Below are 9,701 nucleotides of genomic sequence, written 5' to 3'. Positions count from 1 at the left end.
CTATGAGGCTAAGAGGCTGTAGGCTGTCTGCTTGATCTGAGAGTGCTAGGATATCCTGCTCCTAAGGGAGTTGTTACTGCTCCATTGCAATACTGTGAATAGCATCAGCAGGCTTCTGCTTTGTACTCCCGGAAACAATACTGTCTTCTCCAGGAGTGTATCCAACAGTTCTCAGAACCTCCTCAGGAACTATGTGTTTCCCAAAGATTACCTGCCCTTGCTTACACACCCCTATTCTGAGTTCTGAAAACTTTTAAAAGCCCATTCATCTGAGACTGGTGAGTTCAGGACAGTAGTCCCAAGTGTCTTGTCCTACCCTGACATTTCACTCTCATGAGGCATCACCTGCCCTTGACAGAGGATTTTCCCACGGGCCCTTGGATGTACTGGGAATTGTGTATACTGACTCCTGTCAGATCTGCACAAGATAGCATCAAGGGCCCATTTGCTCTTCTTTATGGAATTCACATTCCTGGCACTGTTGTTGGTATTTAGGTCCATGTCAGTCCATAGATATATATTAGCATGGAAACCCAGGGCAGTTGCCTTCAAAGATATTCCTAGTATGGACCACATCTTCACCGTGCCAGACGTAAAGCACAGCAAAATACCAGGCAGGTAGAGAACCCTCAGTGGCTGGAACTGGCATGTTCAAACACTCTGGCTTGACCTTGGCCAGCACAGACAAAGAGGACAGCCTCTATGTAGGATGATCTCCTTCCTCCTCTCAGAGTATAGGACATCTAGAGTCAGGCTAAGGTGCTGGCACCCATGTGAGCATAGGCAGCAGCCTGGGCTTCTTCAATGTCAAAGCCTACCTGCCACCCCTGTATCACATGTCAGAGCAGCCAATCTCATGAGAATTCTAGGAGTGCTGATATCCTGGGTGACTATCCCATGTTCTGCTGCTAGTTTCTTTGCTTCCACATGGCCAACTGTGAGAAGGAATTGAGAAAGGGAAGGCGATGAAGCCCTGCTAATATCTACTTGGTGTCAGCAAAGAAAATGGGTTCTGACTGGCGAGATCTTTGAGTTAGATTTTCAAATATGCCACCTCGGGACAGTTAGTCGGCACTTTCAGGAAGCTGCTCCAGGGTGGGAACAATGAGATTGGATCCCTGAGGCTGGTGCAGTTGGGCAGGGATTTTGGGACAGTAAAACTGAGTGGGAACAATGGGCCAGCTGCAACAGTGCAGTGAACCTGTTGCAGGTGCAGTGGAGCAGGGACCCTGGGGCAGGTGCAATGGTACAGGAGCCCTAGGGAGGGGACCTCATGGTAGTGGCCCTGTGGCATGTGCAACTGGCAGGGACCCTGGGGCAGGTGCACTGTGACGTGCACCCAAGCTGGAATGTTTAGACAGGTGTCTGTTTGCTACATGCAGCTTCTGTCTGAAGTAGAGAACACTGGCAACTGCCTCAGAGGGGATTTTGGGAAGTCCTTCCAAGAATCCCTGAGCTCCTAAGTGAGAAACTATACATTCCACAGATGGGCATTTATTGAGATGAGCAGATTCTAAGTGGGCTGACTTGAATGAAAAGCCAAAGAAAGCAGAAATGAAGAAAAAGCATTTGCAGCAGACATGTCCAGTGTGTTTTTGCTCAGAAAAGAACTAGAAGAAACTGATTAAGTCAAATCACTTCTCTGTCTATCCATCCATCCATCCATCCATCCATCCATCCATCCATCCATTTCTCTGAGGGAAGTCAGCTTTTATTTCTGAGAAGGTCAAAGCAGCGCTCCCTTGTGGTGACAATGAGGATTGCAGGCCGTGAGATAAGTGGGTATTTATTTATTTATTTATTTATCTATCTATCTCTCTATCTATTTATTTATTTATTTATTTATTTATTTATTTATTTATTTATTTATTTATTGCATGATCTGCGATAGACTGCCACTTGTGGCCAGTCCCCATCTGCATCACCTGTACCACAAACCCAGTCTCAGTGTGACACAGAAGAGGCCTAACTGGAAAATAAGTCCTCTCTCTAAGGGACACTGTATGATAACCTACTCTGGACTGCAGTTCAGACAAGGCCTGTGTTTAGGAGACTTGTGGACACATGAATGTCTGTGAGTCTGGACTTAGACTCTGTGGAGGGCTCAGGTCACCTAACTGTCCTGAAGCTTCCCACTTTGATTTACTTCCCTCCTAAAGAGTCAGCCACCTGAGCAACTGCATTTCCTGGTTATCCCCTAATCCTCTTACACTGTGTAGAGTGTTCAATCTCAGGGAGGGCCTGGGAATCTGAGAGACACCACTGAGCCCTGTGGGCCTGGCTGACTTAACTTGATGTTGATCTGAGCCTCCTCATTTTGCTCACCTACCAGGGACCTCAAAAGTCAGCAGTGAACTTGCTGAGAGGCCAGGAACCTCCATTTTGGCCCAAAAGCAATTGTCCTCTTTTACAGGTCAATCCACACAGCTTGTAATTCTGATTGGTGCAACAGTCTGGAAGAGTGAAAGATGTCATCTCCCCAGGACAAGTGCTGTGCTAGTGGACACTGCGGAACTTCAGGGATCAAACCCTTCCCCATCCTTCTCCAGCCTCTCTTGTTCTTCCTTGAGATGTTTCCTGCAGATCTAAAAGATCCAGGCAATCCATGACATGTTTAGGAACACAATCTCGACGTTTTATTCATTGCCTGAAAACTAAGACCAGGTAAAATTTATTTATTTATTTATTCATTCATTCATTTGTTATACATAAGTACGGGTAGCTGTATTAAGAAACACTAGAGAAGGCATCAGATGTCATTAGAGACATTTGCGAGCCTTCATGTGTTTGCTGGGATTTTAACTCAGGACCTGTGGAAGAGCATTCAGTGCTCTTAGCCACTTACCAATCTTTCCATTTTCCAGGCTAACTTTTTTACTTCCAATAATGTCTTCTTTATTCAGGTTACATCCTGATCCCAGTCACTCTCCCTCTTCCCTTCCAAGTCCCACCTTACAAATCCTTTCTATCATAATGCTTCCCTTCTCTTCAGACAAGGGGAGACACCCTGGGTACCACACCACCCCGGGACATCTACTCCCAGGTAGACCGAGCACATTCTGTCCCACAGATTTACAATAAGGCAGTCCCGGTAGGGGAAGGGATCCCATGGAGGCAACAGAGACTGAGTCAGTCCTGGATCTACTTGTTAGATGACCCACATGGAGACCAACTGCAGATAGGTACAGCCGGCTCTGGGGTTGGTTGCACAGGCTCTAGCATACTCCATGGTCCAAGTTATCTGACTATAGGGGACTTCTTGTAGTGTTTTGACCCAACCAGTTTGCTTGTCACTCTCCCCCACTCTTCCACAAGACTTCCCGAGCTCCATCTGAGGACTGGCTGTGGCTTTCAGCTGCTGAGTGAAGCCTCTGGAGACAGGTGTGCTACTTTTCTGTCTGCAAGTCAATCAGAAAGAATATCATAAATAGTGTCAGAGGTTGTGTCTGTCACATGAGGCAGGTCTCACTTTGGGTCAGTCATTGATTCATTGGTCCCTCAATATCTGCTTTACCATTATCCCTGCACACTTATTGGCAAAACAGATTTCGAGTTGAAGGTTTTGTGAATGTATTGATGTCCCCTTTCTCTCCTAGAAGTTCTTTCTTGTTACAGGAGGTGGCCATTTCCATCTTCTGCTCCGGTAGGAATCTAAGCTCGAGTCACCACCATAGACTCCCCCTGTCCTCTCCCTTACCAGGCACCCAGCAAGTCACAAGAGATCCCTGGACCCTCCTGTCCAGACAATTTTTAATCTTACTCCTATCCCTCTTCCAAACCCCTCTCCCTAGACCTGATCAGCATTTCCATCTCCTTTCCTGCCTCTTCTCTTACCCTGTTACATCACTTCATCCTTCTTAGACTATTTTGTTTCTCCTTCTTGTGAGATTCACAACTCCTCACTCAGGCCCTCCTTCTTCCTTCATGCCTATCAACCTGTTATCCTGCACTTTATGGTTAATGTCCACTTATAAATGACATACATTTTTCTGTGGTTTTGGGTTACCTCACACTGGATAACATTCTCAAGTTCATCCATTTGCCTAAAATATTCACAATGTATTTATTTTTAATAGCTGACAAGTATTCCATTGTGTAGATATTTTCTGTGTCCATTCTTCAGTAGGGGGACATACAGGTTGTTTTCAGTTCTTGGACATTACAGATAAAACCACTATGAACATAGTTCATCAAGCATCCTTGTGGGATGGTGGGTCACCATTTGATTATATGTCCCAGTGTTATTTTGCAAAATCCAGATGTAACATGATTCCAAGTTTTCTGAGATACTCTCAATATGATTTCGAAAGTGGATTACAAGTTTGCAATCCAAGCAGCAATGGAGGAGTGTTCCCACTATTCCACATCCTCACCAGCATGTGCTGGATGTCACTTTAGATTTTTATTTTATCCATACTGATGCACATAAGTTGGAATCCCAGGGTGCTTTTGATTTGGATATACCTGATGACCTAGGATGGTGACCAGTTCTTTAAGTGGCTCTTGGCCCTTCAAAGTTCTGCTGATGAATTTATCTCTGCACCACATTATTAGGTTAGGATATTTGGTCTCTTGTAGTTTCAATTGTTATTTATGTAATTTTAATATTAGCCTTTTGTGCACTATAGGGTTGGTGAAGATCCTCTTCCAACCTGTATGCAGACATTTCTATTAAGTGTTTTGTTTTACTTACAGAAGCTTTTCAGTTTCATCAAGTTTCATTTATTAATTGTTGATCTCAATATCTGAGCACCATTGGTGTTCTGCTCAGGAAGTTGTCTCCTGTACCAATGTGCTCAAGCCTATTTCTCACTTTTTCTTGTATCAGATTTGATGTATAAGGTTTTATTTTGAGGTCTTTGATCCACTTGGACATGTGTTTTGCACAGGTTTATAGATAAGGCTCATTGCATTCTTCCCTATGCCTATATCCAATTAGACCAGCACCACCTGTTCAAGATGCTTTCTTATTTTTTGTCATATGATTTTGCCCACTTTATTGACAATAAGCATCCATACTTGTGTGGATTTATTTCAGGGTCTTGGACTTCATTTTATTGATCAATCTGTCTGTTCCTATACCAATACCATATAGTTTTATTGCTATAGCTCTGTAGTACAGCAGTAAATCAGAGATGGTGATTCCTCCCGAAATTCTTTTATTGTTCTGGAATGTTTTAGCTGTCCTGGGTTTGTTAAATATTTCACTTGAATTTGGGAATTGCTCTTTTAAGGATTGTAAAGACTTGTTTTGGTATTTTAATGGGTATTGCATTCACTTTAGATTGTTCTTGGTAAGATGGCCATTTTGAATATATTACTCCTACCTGTCCATGACCTTTCTTCTGATATCTTTCAATTGCTTTCTTCAGAGATTTAAATTTTTTTATCCTGTATATTTTTAATTCGGTGATTTATAAACAATAATGGATCTCATACAATTAATGTTAAATTAAATATATATGTAGTGAAATTCTATTATAAAGAGATGGCTGATATTATATAACTTGAATCCTTTTTACATGAAGCAACACAGGTATATTTTATTCTAGAACCTCAAATATTTTAATGAAACTGTTGAGAACAGGGTTAGGAACCAATTTTTATGGTTCCTGTTTTATTTTGTTTTGTTTTGTTTTGTTTTGTTTTCTAATCATGTTTGGGTCAATGCAAGGTCGCTGGGTTATCTTCCTTCAGGATCTTCTCTATGCAGGCAGTGTCAGGCATGAATTCCCTCTTGTGGCATGGGCCTGAATTTGAACCAGTCAAACTTGATGGGAGAGCAGACAGCCACAGTCAAACCTTATGGAGAGCTGGGCAATTCCAAGGGAGAAGGAGTGGAGGAAGTATGTAGGGGGTAGGGATCGAAGACATGGTAAAAAAACAGGTCCGACAGAACCAACTAAGCAGGGATCAGCTAAACAATCAGGCAGTCTGTATGAGTCAGACTGAGGTCCTTTGCCTATATCTTACAATTCTTAGCTTACTGTTCTTTTGAGACTCCTAACACTAGTAGTGGGGTTCTCTATGATTCTTTTGTCTGCTCTTGGGATTCTTTTCTCTTACCGAGTTGCCCTGTCCAGCCTTGATATGAGGATTTGTGCCTAGTCTGATCATAACGTGTTAAGCCAAGTTCAGTTGCTATCTCTGGGAAGCCTTTTCTTTTTTGAAGGCAACAGAGCAGTAGATCCAGGGAAGAGGGGGCGTGGGGAAGGGGTTGGGAGAAGGAGAGGAAAGTGGGGTTGTGATAGGGATGTAATGTACGGAAAACTAAAACACAGTAAAATATCATCCGTTGAGTAGTATTCCTTCTTTTTGCTTCAGCAGCTGACATTATTTTTCAAGGACCTCTGCCGAACAAACATTTCTAAAATTATAAATATAATATAAATATAAATATAAAAATATAAATATAAAAATATAAAAGAGCAACCTTTCATTTCAACTCGGTTTTTGGACCTCAATGTCCAGAGAGAATACATCTGCATTCAAAATTTACCTTCGTCGCTGCTATTGATAAGGCCGTAGAAAGCTGATTTTTCCCATATTCTGATCTGCATACTCAAAGGAAAGGATATGCCTTTCATATCTCCATCTTTCCAGAATCTATACCTTCTCATTAAGAAAATTCACATTGTTTAAGAGTACAATGAAGAATCACTTCAGCGTCTCTTACATAATAAAGAAGGTAATAAAGATAAATCAATAAATAAATGCATCCCAAGGTAACAGAAAAAATCACTACCAATAATTACAGAGATCTATTAATATGTTTTGTGTATTTGCTACTTTTTCCCTTGTTTGTAAATTAACAGTTTTAAAAAATAACAAGTTAATGATATTTAACACAGCTTCAGGTCTTGAATATCATTTTTAACGTTTCAAATCTTAAGTAGTATGTGGTAATATTTTTCTAGTCCAAATATGTATAAAACATTATGCTAAATTTTTACAATGTCACCTAAAGAGATGGTCAACACATTTTGTTAATGAATTCATGTCTTTAATTATTATAATGATGAAACTAAATTTTGAAAATAATTGGCTAAATAATTTTCCTGAAAGATGAAAATAATATAAATGCCTTAGGATATAATAGTGAACTATTTTTGCAAGATTAGGCCCAAATAATACAATTAACTTTTTTTTCTTTTTTTTTAAATTTAGGGAATACTTTATTAGTTTTTGTAATCAAACCCACGTAGATAAGACCTTACATATTTAATACAGTGTATTTGTACAGTTACCCCTGTACAAATGGAAAAAACTTAAGTTCAACATTTCTAGACCAATATGGCTGTTAATTTCTGTACAGTGCCAACTCAACACAGTAAACGGGGATACTTTTTTCCAAAGTTGACAGCACAGGTAAAGTTTAAAAAAATTCAAATTATATATCTGTATATATATATTTATATTTATATTTATATAAAAAGACCAATAATAGCAGTGTGTTATGCATCAACAGCAGCAACAGCTTTTCCAGGTTCTGCAGTCATCTGAACAAAACTGTAGAGACATCCAGCACACTCCATTTAAAAAAAAAAAAAGTAAAAAAACAAAACCCGAGAAAACAGCACAGTTCTGTTACTCTTGTGGTACCTGGCACCATTTTTTTTTAAATTAGCTTCTCAATCATCATCTGGAAAGAAAACATTCTGAGCAACATCATTAAAAACAGCTCTGATAAAGCACGGTCACTACTACGTATCGTAAAGCAGGTACAAGCTATTTTACATCCACAGAGGTATGATAAAGTACTGTCCTACATCTATAATACTAGAGGATACAATTTAAAAGGCATTATTTGAGACTTGATTCTACTTTTCCAGCAGAGGGCCCAAAGGATGGTGTGACACAGCTTTGTAAAGAAACATACTCTAGACAGGATTTCCTTTCACTAGTGGCACAGTTCTAAGGATTCATTCTCTCCATGAATGTCAGCTAAAACCGTTATTAAAAAAATGAAATATCCCTAGAACAAAACCGTATAACCACCGGATTCACATGAAGATGACCTAGTGGAGACAAGCTGGACCTCACCTTACCAACAAGCTATCAAATCTGTTATGTTTAAACAGTGAGACCTCCAAGGAAGGAGATGCCAAGTAGTGCTTCAAAGCTTCGGACCACAATCAAACACAGCATCCTTTTCAACAGAAGCAGAAGCTCATCTGAATATGCTCAAGGATGCTGACAACAACATTTAATCATCTCCTCACTCATCCAGGAAGAAGGGGAGATCAGTTACTACTGTACTTTATTGTGTTCAACCAAATCACCATATTACAAAAATAGCAAGCTGCCATAATAAAAAATAAGGCTCCTCTATCCAGCACCAGATAGCATCATTTTACTTTCAAGCCTAGAAATTTCACACTTGTATATAAACCAACCGAAGATGAGGATTGAGAGTTCATCTTGGTGGATTTTTCCTTTGATGAATATGAAGTGTCCTTCCTTATCTTTTTTGATGACTTTTAATTGAAAATTGATTTTATTTGATATTAGAATGGCTACTCCAGCTTGCTTCTTCTGACTATTTGCTTGGAAACTTGTTTTCCAGCCTTTCACTCTGAGGTAGTGTCTCTCTTTGTCTCTGAGGTGTGTTTCCTGTAGGCAGCAGAATGCAGGGTCCTCGTTGCGTATCCAGTTTGTTAATCTATGTCTTTTTATTGGGGAGTTGAGGCCATTGATGTTGAGAGATATTAAGGAATAGTGATTATTGCTTCCTGTTATATTCATATTTGGATGTGAGGTTATGTTTGTGTGCTTTTCTTCTCTTTGTTTTGTTGCGAAGATGATTAGTTTCTTGCTTCTTCTAGGGTATAGCTTGCCTCCTTATGTTGGGCTTTACCCTTTATTATCCTTTGTAGTGCTGGATTTGTAGAAAGATATTGTGTAAATTTGGTTTTGTCCTGGAATATCTTGGTTTCTCCATCTATGTTAATTGAGAGTTTTGCAGGACACAGTAACCTGGGCTGGCATTTGTGTTCTCTTAGGGTCTGTATGACATCTGTCCAGGATCTTCTGGCCTTCATAGTTTCTGGCGAAAAGTCTGGTGTGATTCTGATAGGTCTGCCTTTATATGTTACTTGACCTTTTTCCCTTACTGCTTTTAATATTCTTTCTTTATTTTGTGCGTTTGGTGTTTTGACAATTATGTGACGGAATGTGTTTCTTTTCTGGTCCAATCTATTTGGAGTTCTGTAGGCTTCTTGTATGCCTATGGGTATCTCTTTGTTTAGGTTAGGGAAGTTTTCTTCTATGATTTTGTTGAAGATATTTACTGGTCCTTTGAGCTGGGAGTCTTCACTCTCTTCTATACCTATTATCCTTAGGTTTGATCTTCTCATTGAGTCCTGGATTTCCTGTATGTTTTGGACCAGTACCTTTTTCTGCTTTACATTATCTTTGACAGTTGAGTCAATGATTTCTATGGAATCTTCTGCTCCCGAGATTCTCTCTTCCATCTCTTGTATTCTGTTGGTGAAGCTTGTATGTACAGCTCCTTGTCTTTTCTTTTGATTTTCTATGTCCAGGGTTGTTTCCATGTGTTCTTTCTTGATTGCTTCTATTTCCATTTTTAATTCCTTCAACTGTTTGATTGTGTTTTCCTGGAATTCTTTCAGGGATTTTTGCGATTCCTCTCTGTAAGCTTCTACTTGTTCTCTAAGGGAGTTCTTTATGTCTTTCTTGAA

Source organism: Rattus norvegicus, chromosome 1, assembly GCF_036323735.1.
Source record: "Rattus norvegicus strain BN/NHsdMcwi chromosome 1, GRCr8, whole genome shotgun sequence".
NCBI classification, from domain to species: domain Eukaryota; kingdom Metazoa; phylum Chordata; class Mammalia; order Rodentia; family Muridae; genus Rattus; species Rattus norvegicus.
This window is presented reverse-complemented; position numbering follows the sequence as displayed.